The 13549-nt window shown below is 47.3% G+C and overlaps 1 protein-coding gene across 1 annotated transcript in view; it reads left to right on the top strand.

Moving 5' to 3' along the window:
- The window catches only part of HYDIN (HYDIN axonemal central pair apparatus protein), a 1819717-nt gene that overhangs the window by 355766 nt on the left and 1450402 nt on the right, over positions 1 to 13549 (top strand). The gene's annotated exons all lie outside the window — the stretch shown is intronic.

Raw genomic sequence — 13549 nt, 5'->3', positions numbered from 1 at the left:
ATCCAAGAGTCCAACCTGCTCAGAGGGCTATGGTTCCAAGCTCCAGAACCAGATAATTCTAACAATAGATGCTTCCACTCTAGGTTGGGGAGCACATGTCAACCACCTGCAAACTGAGGGAACCTGGTCTGCAGCAGAAGCACAACATCAGATAAACTTTCTGGAGCTCAGAGCGATCAGATATATGCCCTTCTAGCCTTCAAGGATTGCTTAGCCAAAAAGACAATCCTAATCCAAACAATCAGGTAGCAATGTGGTACATCAACAAACAGGGTGGAACCGGCTCCTACCTACTGTGTCAGGAAGTAGCACAAATTTGGGCTTTAGTTCTATCTCATTCCATGCTACTGAGAGTGACCTACCTGGCGGGCATGGACAATGTTCTAGCGGATAAACTCAGTCGTACATATCAGCCCCACGAGTGGTCTCTGAACCCCGCAGTGGCGGAGCACATATTCCAGAAGTGGGGTATCCCAACATCGACCTCTTTGCATCGATTCACAACCACAAATTGGAGAACTTCTGCTCCCTACATCGCAGTCACAAAAGTCCACCGAGGGACGCCTTCACCCTCTCTTGGGCAACAGGTCTCCTCTATGCCTACCCCCCATTTCCACTCATCAGCAAGACTCTCGTGAAGCTATGCTGGGACTAGGGCCTCATGATTCTCATAGCCTCCTACTGTCCGCGTCAGGTGTGGTTTCCCATCTTTCGCGACCTCTCAGTCTGTCAACAAATTTGCCTAGGCAGGGATCCATCTCTGATATCTCAGAACCACGGATATCTCCGCCATCCCAACCTCCAGGCCTTATTGCTGACAGCTTGGATGTTGAAAGGCCTCTCAACCTTTCGAACTATGTATCCCAGGTCCTGGTAGCTTCACGAAAGCCTTCTACTAGAAGGTCTTATTCTAAATGGAAACAGTTTTCATTATGGTGCACTTCAAAGGAGTTAGATCCCTTTACCTGCCCCACAACAAAAGCAAAGTTTCTAGACTTCCTCTGGCACCTCTCGGAGTCGGGTCTACAAACTTCATCCATTAGAGTTCATATCAGTGCGGTGGCCGACTTCCATAAGGGTACAGGGGATGTCTCTATTTCAACACAACCCTTAGTAGTGCGCTTTATGAAGGGCTTGCTGCACTTCAAGCCCCCTCTCCATCCCCTCGCCCCTGCTTGGGACCTTAATATGGTATTAGCGCGACTCATGAAACCTCCGTTTGAGCCTCTGCACTCCTGTGAATTATGGCATGTCACTTGGAAGGTGCTCTTCCTTCTTGCTTTGACATCCGCTCGCAGGATCAGTGAGCTACAGGCGCTGGTTACTTACTCCCCATACACAAAATTTCTTCATGATCGGGTGGTCCTTCGCACTCATCTTAAATTTTTAGCAAAAGTAGTCTCCGAGTTCCATTTAAATCAATCCATAGTTTTGCCTACTTTCTTTCCAAAACCCCACTCACATCCAGGTGAGCGGGCTCTTCTTTCCTTGGACTGCAAGCGTGCGCTAGCCTTTTATTTAGAATGCACTACAGGCCATAGGAAGTCCACCCAGCTATTTGTCTCCTTTGATAAAATTAAACTGGGAATCCCGGTGGGCAAGCAGACGCTGTCTTCCTGGCTGGTGGACTGTGTTTCTTTCTGCTACCAGCAAGCAGGTCTTCTGCTCCAGGGACGCGTTAAAGTGCACTCCATTAGAGCAATGGCAACATCGGTAGCACACCCTCGTTCTGTACCTCTTGCTGACATCTGCAGGGCTGCTACATGGAGTTCTCTCCATACATTTTCAGCTCAATATTGCCTGGACACAAGGCTGGCAGACAAGATTCTATCTTTGACCAGTCTGTTTTGCGCAATTTATTCTCATCCTAATACCCAACTTCCTTCCAACAGCCCGCTGGGAATTTCAGGCTGCCCTTTTATCCAAAATCACCCCTCTTGTTGTGCCTGTTGCACGTCTTTGGGTGCTTTTGGTACATTGCTCGGGCATCCTCAGCTCGCTATTCACCCATATATGAGGACTACCATCCTGCTTGTCCCGTGAGAAAGCAGAGTTGCTTACCTGTAACAGGTGTTCTCACAGGGCAGCAGGATGTTAGCCCTTACGAAACCCACCTGCTAACCCGCGGAGTTGGGTACGCTTGCGATTTATTTTATTTTTCGTACGTACTCTTTACTATAAACGAGACTGAAGGGGGACCCCTGCTGGATGCAGGGTTAGTGGCATGCTGGACATGCTCAGCAATGCCAGTCAAAGTTCTAGAAACTTTGACAAAAGTGTTCCGTGATTGGGCTCCATCCTGATGATGTAACCCGTATGTGAGGACTAACATCCTGCTGTCCTGTGAGAACACCTGTTACAAGTAAGCAACTCTGCTTTACCTCCATATTTGTTTCCCCAGACCGTAAGAGTCAGGGCCCTCGGTTGCTGAACAAATCCAATTCCCCTTTTCCCTTTGCCGTTGAAACAGAGAGCAATAATGGAGTTGCATCAGTATGAAAGCTTATTGGTTAAGGGTAATAACTGCTCACCATCAAGTTACTCCATGCACTCTTTTCTTCATTTCCATCGTTTAGCCTTTAGGATTCCACAGTATTTATCCCATGCCCTTTTGAATTCTTTTACTGTTTTGGTTTTCACCACCTCCTCTGGAAGGGCATTCCAGGCATCCACTCCTCTCTCCGTGAAGAAATATTTTCTGACGTTGGTTCTGAGGCGAACTTGAATTTTCATTTCGTGACCCCTAGTTCTACTGATTTCTTTCCAATGGAAAAGGTTTGACGTTTGCACATTACTAAAACCTTTTAGGTATCTGAAGGTCTGAATCATATCACCTCCGTGCCTCCTCTCTTCCAGGGTATATATATTCGTATCCTTCGGTCTCTCCTCATATGTTTTCTGATACTAACCCCACACCATTTTGGGGGCCCTTCTCTGGATCGCCTCCATCCTATCTCTATCTCTTTTGAGATAAGGGCTACCAGAACTGAACACTATACTCTAGGTGAAATCTCACCAAGGACCTGTACAAGTGCATCATCACCTCCATTTTCTTACTGGCTATTCCTCTCTCTGTGCAGCCCAGCATTCTTCTGGCTTTAACTATTGCCTTGTCACATTGCATCATCATCTTCAGATCACCAGAATCTATCACCCCTGTTCCAGGGAAACAGTACTGTGGAATAGATGATAGTGGTACTCACAGTTGTAAACTGTTAGTGAAGTCTTCCAAGTAGAAAGGGTAGTAGATGCAGGCAGCGACTCAGGGAACATGGACCTTCGAGGAGCGAGTACCGGTTTCATGATAGCACCTGAAAGAAGCAGAAGAGGTCCCCGAGGAGCGGGTACCCCGTTAGCAGTAAGAGTTCTAGAAATGCTGGAATGGCAGAGTAACTTCAGTATCGAGAACGAATCCCATCCGTAAGGAGTCCGTTGCTAACTCGATTAGCTAGCAAAAGTTGTAGGCTTAAATATCCGGGCAGCGTGATGTCATCTCGGGGACGCCCCTGAGGTTCGCACCAAAGTGGAAATAAAGATGAGGGCGGCGTGCGCGCATGCGCCCTATGGTACCTTGGAGGAGCATGGCGGGAAGCAGCACCAAAGCCGGTCCGGGGACACCGGAAAGGCCGGCAGACAGACGCCGTGGCAGCCAGTAGTCCGAGATGAGTGGGAGGAGCTGCAAGAAGAGTAAGGTAGGCAGGGCGAAGCTGTTGAAGACCGGTCACAACAATTATACGTGCCCAAGTGAGGAACCCCTAGCCCCCCTCCCCACCTCTCCCGCAGCCCAGCTAAAGGTATTCTAGATTTCCCACCCCTCCACAAAAAGGAGCACAACTCTTTATCCAGGTTAACCAGATCTTTGCGTTTGAGAGACAGAGGCAGATTTTGAAGGACATAGAGCCACTTTGGCAGGAGAACCATCTTGAACAAATTCACCCTACCTCCCAGGCTTTCCAAGTATGCAGCTTTTCCTGTGAATATTTAACCAGGGGCGGGATATTGAAACTATGTAAGTTGGCCAAGGAGTGAGGAAGAGTAACTCCTAAATATCTAAGTAACTCATTGGCCCACTGCAATTGAAAGGTCTCATCCCACCATTCCTGGAGAGTGTCGGGAAAGGCCAAGGCCTCTGACTTATCAGTGTTAAGGCGTAAGCCCGATAAAAGTCCAGCTTCCCAAATTAATTGCAGAAGGGGTTGAAGGGAGTGGGTGAGGTCTATCAGAGAAACCAAAATGTCATCTGCGAAGGCCGCGCACTTAAACACATCCGTCTGCAACTTAATCCTTCTCACCTCACATATATTCTGGATAGATATGAGAAGGGGTTCAAGCTGCAAAAAGAATAAGAGAGGAGATAATGGACAACCCTGCCACATGCCCTGTGAAACCGAGAATATCTTGGACTGTGAACGACTGGCAACAATAAGGGCAGCAGGGTCTTGGTACAACAATTGGATGGCATCATAAAAAAGGCCATCAAACCCCATAATGGGGTTTGATGGCTTTTCCGAACAAAACCCACCTGGCTAGGGCCAATCATGGAGGGAAACACCTCTGCTAATCGATCCGCCAGAATCTTAGCCAATAGTTTCTAATCTAAATTGAATAAGGAAATAGGACGGCATGAGGCCAGGGAGTGAGAGTCCTTTCCAGGTTTTACGATAAGAGTAATGTGGGCAGTGTTAACATGCGTTGGAAATGTTCCTGTTTTTATCTGTTCTGAAAAGGTAAGCGACAGAGGGGGCCCCAAGGAATCCACCAAACATTTATAAAATTCAGCAGTAAAGCCATCAGGGCCTGAGGCTTTAAATCACTTCGCCTGTCGAATAGCCAACTGTACCTCCTCAACCCCAAGAGGTCGGTTCAATCATTCTTTTTGTGTCGCAGAGAGGTAAGGAAAGTCAAGCCAAGCACAGAATCGATCACATGCCTCCTTGTCCCAACCCTCAGAAGTGTACAAGTCAGAGTAAAATTTCCTAAAATGAGATAAAATGGCTGAGGTTTCAGTGATGATATGTCCGACAGGGGATTGGATAGCCATAACATGTTGGGGACTACGGGCAGCTCCAATTAAATTAGCCATTAGTTTCCCCGACTTATTGCTAAACTGGTATAATCGGTATTGGTAATACAGGAGGCTCTTTTTTGCACGTTGGTGGAGCAAAGAATTTAAGGCCCCTTGAAGGGTGAGATAGCTCTCTCTATCTGAACTGGTATTAGAATGGACCAATAGCCCCTTAGCGTGCCTCAATTGAGTGCTTAAAGCCAGGAGACGGCTTATCTAAGATTTTGCGCCTATGTGCTACATATGAAATTATATCCCTCCTCAATATCGCTTTAGCGGTTTACCAAAAAAGGACCAGATTGGCCAAATGTTCGCTATTTAACTTAGCATATTCCGTCCATTTGGCCATCAGGTAGGCATGAAATTGTGTATCATTGGCCAGGTAATAAGGAAATTGCCAAATGCGAGTTGAGGAAGTGGAGAGAGTGAGCTGGAGGTCTACCCATACCGGAGCGTGATCAGAGATAATATTGTCCCCTATGCAAGCATCATTAATTTTGGAAAAAATGTGACTGCTAACTAAAAAATAATCCAGTCGGGACAAAGTGGCATGGGCTCTCGAGAGATGGGTAAAATCCTTTTCCATAGGATGGAGGATGCGCCAAGCATCTACTAAGTGAAGGGATTGTTCTAGCTGTAGAAGGCCTTTGCTCACTCCCGATTCTCTTGTGGATGCCTGGAATTTGTCTAATTGTGGACCTCGAATAGCATTAAAATTGCCCCCCAGGATAATAAAATTGTCCAGATATGGGAGAAGCAAGCGGTGGAGTTCTCTAAAGTAGCCAGGACTATAGTTATTGGGAGCATAGATATTGCTTACAATAGTAAGGTCATAAACCTGAGTTACCAGAATGAGATATCACCCTTGGGTATCCTTGATTTCTTTTTGAACTTTAAAAGGCAACTATTTATTAAATAATATTGCCACTACCTGATTTAGTAGAAGCCGAGGCAAAATTAACATTGCCCACCCAACTTCTACGTAGTTTTCTATGTTCTATATCTGTGAGGTGGGTCTCCTGTAGAAATGCTATATCAACTTGTTTCTTTTTTAAATGGTTAGGAATTTTGGAATGCTTAATAGGAGAGTTTATACTGCACACATTTCAGCCTGCAAAAACATGACGTGAACACCAGACAGTATTCATCAAAATGAGAGCCCTCCCAGCATAGGCCTCCACATGACAGTGAGACAATAGCCAAGAACCTATAAGCGTTCAGATCTGTTTCATGTAGAGCAAAACACAGCATGGTATTAAGAGAAACTGCAAAAGGAACCCAAGTACCCCATCCCCCCTCCAACCCCCCCTTCCCTTTCCCCCTTCCCTTAACTCCTAAAGCCCCAAGCATCCATAACAACAAAATGGAAGCCACTACCATGGAAACAACCCCCCACCCCCCCAATCCAGCCCCATCCACAACAGTTGAAATTCCAGCCAGATAAAAAGTACATAATGGTGCAAGTCCTTGCTGAGCTGTTGAAAAAGAAAAAAAGTTTCAGATAAGGATATAAACATGTCAGTGAAGCAATCCATAACATGGACCCATACAGACCCAGTCACTCCTATGGTCTCTGCGTCATAAACATGGCCCCCATTAACTCCTTGAGGTTCTGCTTGAAAATTACATAATTGGAGAGGTCAAATCCTGGAGCCCTCAAACTGGCCCAGAGTCCCAACCACCCATCAACAAAAATAGAAGCAGAATATGTCCGGCCCCGCTGCCTCCGGGTTCTGCGAACACGATGGTGAATGGGTGTGCAGAAAGCTATGTACCGCCTCAGCATCAGTGAACCAGCGAACACCCTCCGAAGTATTTGCCCGAAGATGCACAGGGTAGCCCAGAAGCCAGCCGCGATCAATTTAGAGCAGAGGGATGCCATGAGGCGACGTTGTGCAGCTAAATTCACGGAGAAGTCATGGAAAACCAAGATTTTGTGGTTTTCATATAACACGGGTCGCTTGCAGTATCTCACATTTATGCACAAAATTGAAGATTTTTGCGATGATCACCCGAGGTCAGGTGTCATTGACCTTTTTGGGCCCGAGTCTGTGCACGCGTTCGATGCGTAAGGGGCCATGTGCGTGAGAGAGACCGAGCTCTTTACTTAGCCAGCTTTCCAAGAAGGCAGGAAGGTTTCTGTCCTCTAGGGATTCCAGGAGGCCTAGAAAAAGCAAGTTCGAGCACCTCGAACAATTTTCAAGGTCCTCCAACCTTTTGGTGTGCTTCTCCAGTGTGGCCTTGAGAGTGGAGAAATCTGTCTGAGAGGTGAGGAAGCCATCTTGGAGATCAGACATGCGCTGTTCCAGCTCAATAAAACGGGCATCATAGCCAGCAATCGCCGCGGAGAGCTCCGATAGCTTTGAGGAGATATTTTTACGTTCAGGACCCAATGTTTCAGCAATTGCCACTTTAACCTCTGTTAGCGCTGCTGAAGGAGGTGGCGCAGGTGGATCCATCGGCATAATGGCCGGCGCTTTCGAAATCCGGGGTCGATCTTTTTCTTTCTCTTTCTTGGCTAGGTGGGAAGTCATCGTCCGGGCCACCAGGCTGTCAGAGACTAGGATGGTCTGGCAGCTGTTCTTAAATCCAAAAAAAAATTATTTTTTGCGTGTGGATGAGGCTGGATGCAGAGGCCGAGCGCTGTGAGGGTGAATCACATCGGTCCCCTGCGCTGCATCACATGACCTCATATAACTTTTTTATACCTAGATGGCTAACAGACCTGTGAATTTGATCTTTCTCAACATTCATGGTATAGGCACTCCGATTAAAAGGAAGAGAATACTTAACTTTCTAAAAAGTAGGGGGTGGCAATAGCATTACTGCAGGAAACACACCTTTCTTCAGCAGATGATGATAAACTTAGTCGGGAATGGGTGAGGCAGATATTCTTTTCCTCATACAATATAAAAAGCAGGGGGATTTGTATCCCTGTCCCTTGAGTGTTTCCAAATCTCTCACAGACCCTGAGGGTTGCTTTGTTGCTATCGAGTGTTCTTTCTATGGGGAGCAGTTTGCATTTATTAGCATGTTTGGGCATAATGTGGGACTGCAGGAGTATTTCAAACAATTGGTTAGTAAACGGGAGAGTTTTTCATCTGCTCCCTTTATTATGGGTGATGATTGGAACACATGCCTGGATCGTGATATGGACAAGTCGTCTTCAACTAAGGGGCTAGGGGAAAGGCAAAGGATCTTCAGATTCTGTTGCAGCGCTTGGGGTTGGTGGATGGGATTACACAATTTTTTCCCCAGACACAATTCCTACAGCCGTATTGATTTCTTTTAGCATGTGGCTAAGCAGCTAGATATATTCACATGTCATACATCAGATCATCATCCTTTTTTGTTGCCTTTGTACATTTCTCAAGGTACAGGGTCTAATGAGATGTGGTGCCTTAACATTTCCCTTTTGGGCAATGCTAACTTTTGTGATATGGTAGTGGGCGTCACGCAAGAGTTCCAATAGATACTTGTAGATGCAGCTCAGACACTTGTGCAATGAGAAGTGTTCAAGGCTATAGTGAGAGGAAGAATCATTAGCTTTGCCAGCCATCTAAATAGGGAATGATGCAAGTGTGAGAAACCCCTAGAAGGTCGGATTTGTCAGTTGGAATCCAAACATAAGGCCACTTGCACCCCTAAGGTGTACAAGGAGCTCCAGAAATATAGGAAGGAATTGCAACTTATTCAGATTTCTGGGATAGAAAGACCTCTTATGCTAACTAGGCAAAAATTCTATGAGCACGGAGATAAAACAGGGATTCTTTTAGCCAAGGTGTTGAGACAGAGAACATTTCAGATACATATCTGTAGTATTCGGGTAAGCAGGATGTGGTGATTCACCAGCTTGCCAAGATAATAAGATCTGGGAATTCTATGCGGCTGTATACTTGCAAATTGAGGAGTTTGGTGAAGGGGAGATCAATACTTTTTAAGAGAAGGTGACTGTTCCAGGGTTGGCTGATATTCAGATGGCTAGATTATCTGTCCCTATAACTGTAACTGAGATTATGAAAGTAATGTCGGAGCTCCTGAATGGCAAATGTTGGGGCCAGCCACTCTACCTAGGATCGTCTTAGCATTGAGTCTCCTGCCTTGCAGTATGTGTGGCCGTGCATACCAGCCCCTTGCCTTGTCCAGCCTGCCTTGTCCTGGCTTCGTCTAGTCTGCTCTGCCTTCTCCAATGTCCTGCCCTGCCTTGCCTCTTCAGTCTGTCCTCCTTGCCTTCATCCTGCCCAGACCTCAGCTTGGCCCTCGACTTTCTTTTCTCATACTCCTTGCCCTGTGGGATCATTGCCTAAGTCCTGCTGGCCCCTGGAACCCAAAGGCTCAACCCGCGGGGAATAGGGCTGGTATATGTGAAACTGCAGTCTAATATCAGTCCAGGGCATATTTGCTAGCTGCCGGTGTGAGCCTACTAGGCTGTGTCAACCACACTGCAGCACAAGGATCCACTATCCTAACAGGTTGCTGAAGCCAAAGACTCAGAGGACTTGTTCCTAGCTCAGGCACTGCAGGTGAAACAACAATACGATCAGTTGAACTTCCATGGCTGGTCACTTCCAAGCATTAACCTAGCAAGCCCAGCAGCAGTTTAACCAGGTGACTGGTTCACTTCAGGGCCTTGCTCAATGCTTGGACGCTATACAGATCCAGCTACCAACTCCAGCCCCTGTTCCAATGGATCTTTATCTGGCTGTGCCTGCCACTGCTCTAGGGTCTATACCGCAACTTCCATCTCCTACCAGGTATCTTGGTGACCCCAAAAAGTGCCAAGAATTCTTAAATCACTTTGAAATTCAGGCAGCTCACTTCCCCGCAGATTGTGTTAAAATTACTTACATCCTCTCCTACCTGGGTGGCCCTGCGCTAGTGTGGGCATCCCCTCTTTGGAAATGTGGTGACTCACTTCTTGGGAACCTGGATAACTTTCTTCAACAATTCCATCTCATATTCAATGAACCGTGGCATGCTTCATCCACAGCCAGAGATCTACTACAAATCCATCAGGATACTCACCGTGGGTGAGTACACAATACATTTTTGCACACTGGCATCTTAGCTCTGCTGGGATAATGACAGCCTAATGGCCATCTTCTGGCATGGACTGGCAGGACGAATCAGAAACGAGTTGGCAGGCCGAGATGTTCCACCCACGCTGGAGGGTCTTATTGCCCTAGCCATCCAAATAGATTTGTGATTCCAGGAACTAGCTAAAGAGAAAGGAGTATCTCTCCAACATGGCCACAGAATTCCGAAACTACCTGCTGTCATTCTTAGACCCGGTGACTCCAGTCATCCCCAAAGAACCCATGCAGTTTGATCGATCCCGGCTTTCAAATGAAGAGAAGCAAAGATGGAAATAGCATAATCTCTCTCTCTATTGTGCAGCACAGGCACATATATGCAGCACAGGCACATTATGCCAGCCACTACCCCAAGAAGACGAAAAAGTCCTCCAACCTAGGCTTGCTTGAAGAGGTTACTCTTGAGCAACCCGCTGCTTCACCATGGTCAGTGGTACTAGTTTACCTCACCTTCAGGGAGACCACCGTTTAAACCAAGACTTTACTAGATTCAGGAGTGGGTGGACATTTTATCCACGAGTTGTTGCTTCATCAACTTAACTGGCCCATCACTACATTGACGGCAGCCTGCACCATCTCCTCAGTCTATGGTGAGCTGTTGTCTGGCCACTTGATTATGGTTACCCTGCCCATCACCATGCAGACTGGCCTTCATCAGGAAAGTATCAAGTTTAATGTATTACCCAGAGCGGTCCAACCTGTCATTCATTCTTGGGTTGCCCTGGCTCCATCTCTATCAATCTGCTATAGATTGGGGAGCATTGCAAACCATTGGGACCTCTCTTGCCTGCCCCTGGTCTTGTTGGCCCAGACAATCCTACCTGACATGCAAGACCTGCCATTCCAACATGCAGCCATCACTGCCAAATGCCGCAAACAGCTGCCCAAGATCCTGCTGCCTCATAGATCTGACAACCATTCAGGTAATCTGCTCCCAGAGGAGACACCTCTTAGGGGCATGTCTCAGTCGATATTCCCAGTGGACACACGAGACATTCAGATATCTAAGGTTATTCAACCAGAACATTTACAAGATTACTATCACTTCCATCCGGATTTCTTGAAGTCCTTCACCTTGGAGACAAAAGCCACTCTTTTTCGGGTGAGGGCTGTCCTTGCTCAAGAGAAGAATCGAGGTTCTGAAGTACCATGCTCTAACCTCTCCAAAAGATTCATCCCTGCAGCAGAGAACCAATGGGCTAATGCTCTTCTGCGCTCTTCCAAAATCAAAGACTCCCAGGAGTTCCCTCTTAAACCAGCATCTAGTCGCCAAGCTTCCCAGAGGTTGAAAATATCCCATTAACTCTTCATGTGGAAGCCAAAGCCAAGAAGCTTGGGAAGGGGGCTTAAGGGAGAGGGAGGTACTATAATATTTGGCTGGACGCGGTGCTGTCCCATGACCGGATGCATTCAGCAGGCTGCTAGTACAGCAAAGATGCTGCCGTGCTACACCTCAGCTGGTTCCCCTTAGACACGCACATGTGGTTTGCTGTCACTTATAGGCCCCATGGTGGGAGTCTGAGGAGTGGGCTTTCATTAATCACATTGTGCGGCTGGGTATATAAGCCCCAGCTGCAGTCCCTAGCATCGCCTCAGCAACGGATCTCCTGTCTTGCAGTACATGTTGCCATTTGTTCCTGCTCCTTGCCTTGTCCAGCTTGCCTCGTACTTCTTGCCTTGTCCAGCATCCTGCCCTGCCTCTCCAGTCTTTCCTCTTTGCCTTCATCCTCAGCTTGGCCCTTATATCTTACTCCTTGTCCTGTGGGATCGTCGCCTAAGCCTTGCTGGCCCCTGGAGCCCAAATTCTTAACCTGCGGGGAATAGGGCTTGTATAGGTAAAGCTGCAGTCTAGTCCCAGTCCAGGATACATTTGCCAGCTGCAGGTGTGGGCCTAGTAGTTTCGCCTATTAGGCTGTGTAAACCTTGCTGCAGCCCAAGGGTCCATTATCCTAACAATACTAGCATAAATCTCCACAGGCCCACTTATGCGCACAAGTGGAGTATCACAAACAATTTTGAAACTTGGACTCTAAGTTGGTACCTGAGGCAACAGAGGGTGAAGTGACTTATCCAATGTCACAAGGAATGACAATGGGATTTGAAAGCTGGCTTCCTTGATTCTCAGCCTATTTGGGAGCATTTTACTCTGGAGCTTTTGGTTGATAAAGCTTAAAACTTAAAAGGAGCAAATCTGAATAACCCACCTAGTTGCAAGGTACACACACACACGGTTTTGTATGCCTGTAAGTGTGTAGTTTCTCTTTGAAAATTAGCTGCAAATACAAGCATACAAATGTTGTTCATATTTTGCACTTGCTGTTTCTGTGGGCAGCCAATAAGTGGTAAAGCAGTGCACTTGTATTTGAAAATCAGATGTTATGTGATGTTTTCCTATCTTAAACTCGTACCCAGGGAGGCCCTTTTTCTTATGGTAGAAAAAGTACACATTATGAAAGATTGTGCATACATTTAGTTGCTCTGAAGGAGTCAGTTTTCAACTAGGCTAATCTGCCTGGGAAAATAATTTTGAAAATAGTTCTTAGCTTTGGTTTCCATATATATGTTATGTTTATGAAGAAAAGATTATGTTCTAAACACTCAGGGGCGGATTTTCAGAGCCCTGCTCGCCGGGAAGCCTATTTTACATAGGCTTCCCGGCGCGCGCAGAGCCCCGGGACTCGCGTAAGTCCCGGGGTTCTCCGAGGGGGGCGTGTCGGGGGCGGGCCCGGTCGTTGCGGCGTTTCGGGGGCGTGTCGGCAGCATTTTGGGGGCGGGTACGGGGGCGTGGCTACGGCCCGGGGCGGTCCGGGGGCGTGGCCGCGCCCTCCGTACCCGCCCCCAGGTCACGGCCCGGCGCGCAAGAGGCCCGCTCGCGCGCGGGGATTTACGCCTCCCGGAGGCCGGGCGGGTGGGTTAGGTAGGGGAAGGGAGGGGAAGGTGAGGGGAGGGCAAAGGAAAGTTCCCTCCGAGGCCGCTCCGATTTCGGAGCGGCCTTGGAGGGAACGGGGGTAGGCAGCGCGGCTCGGCACGCGCCGGCTATACGAAATCGATAGCCTTGCGCGCGCCGATCCAGGATTTTAGCGGATACGCGCGGCTCCGCGCGTATCTACTAAAATCCAGCATACTTTTGTTTGCGCCTGGAGCGCAAACAAAAGTAGGCTATTCGCGCTCGTTTTAAAATCCGCCCCTCAGAGTTAAGCATAAGAGTAATGAGTGACTTTTCTCTATGTTTAGAATAGTCAGATATCTGAATTTAGATAATGAACTAGTTTTATATTTATATAATGTTATTAAGTTTATGCACTTGTTTGTATTTTTTTATGAATGTTTTATTTTGGAATCCGCAATGAATGGTGCTTTGAATCTACAGAACAGAATAATAAATAAAATA

Source organism: Rhinatrema bivittatum, chromosome 7 (genome assembly GCF_901001135.1).
Source record: "Rhinatrema bivittatum chromosome 7, aRhiBiv1.1, whole genome shotgun sequence".
NCBI lineage: Eukaryota > Metazoa > Chordata > Amphibia > Gymnophiona > Rhinatrematidae > Rhinatrema > Rhinatrema bivittatum.
This window is presented reverse-complemented; position numbering and strand designations above follow the sequence as displayed.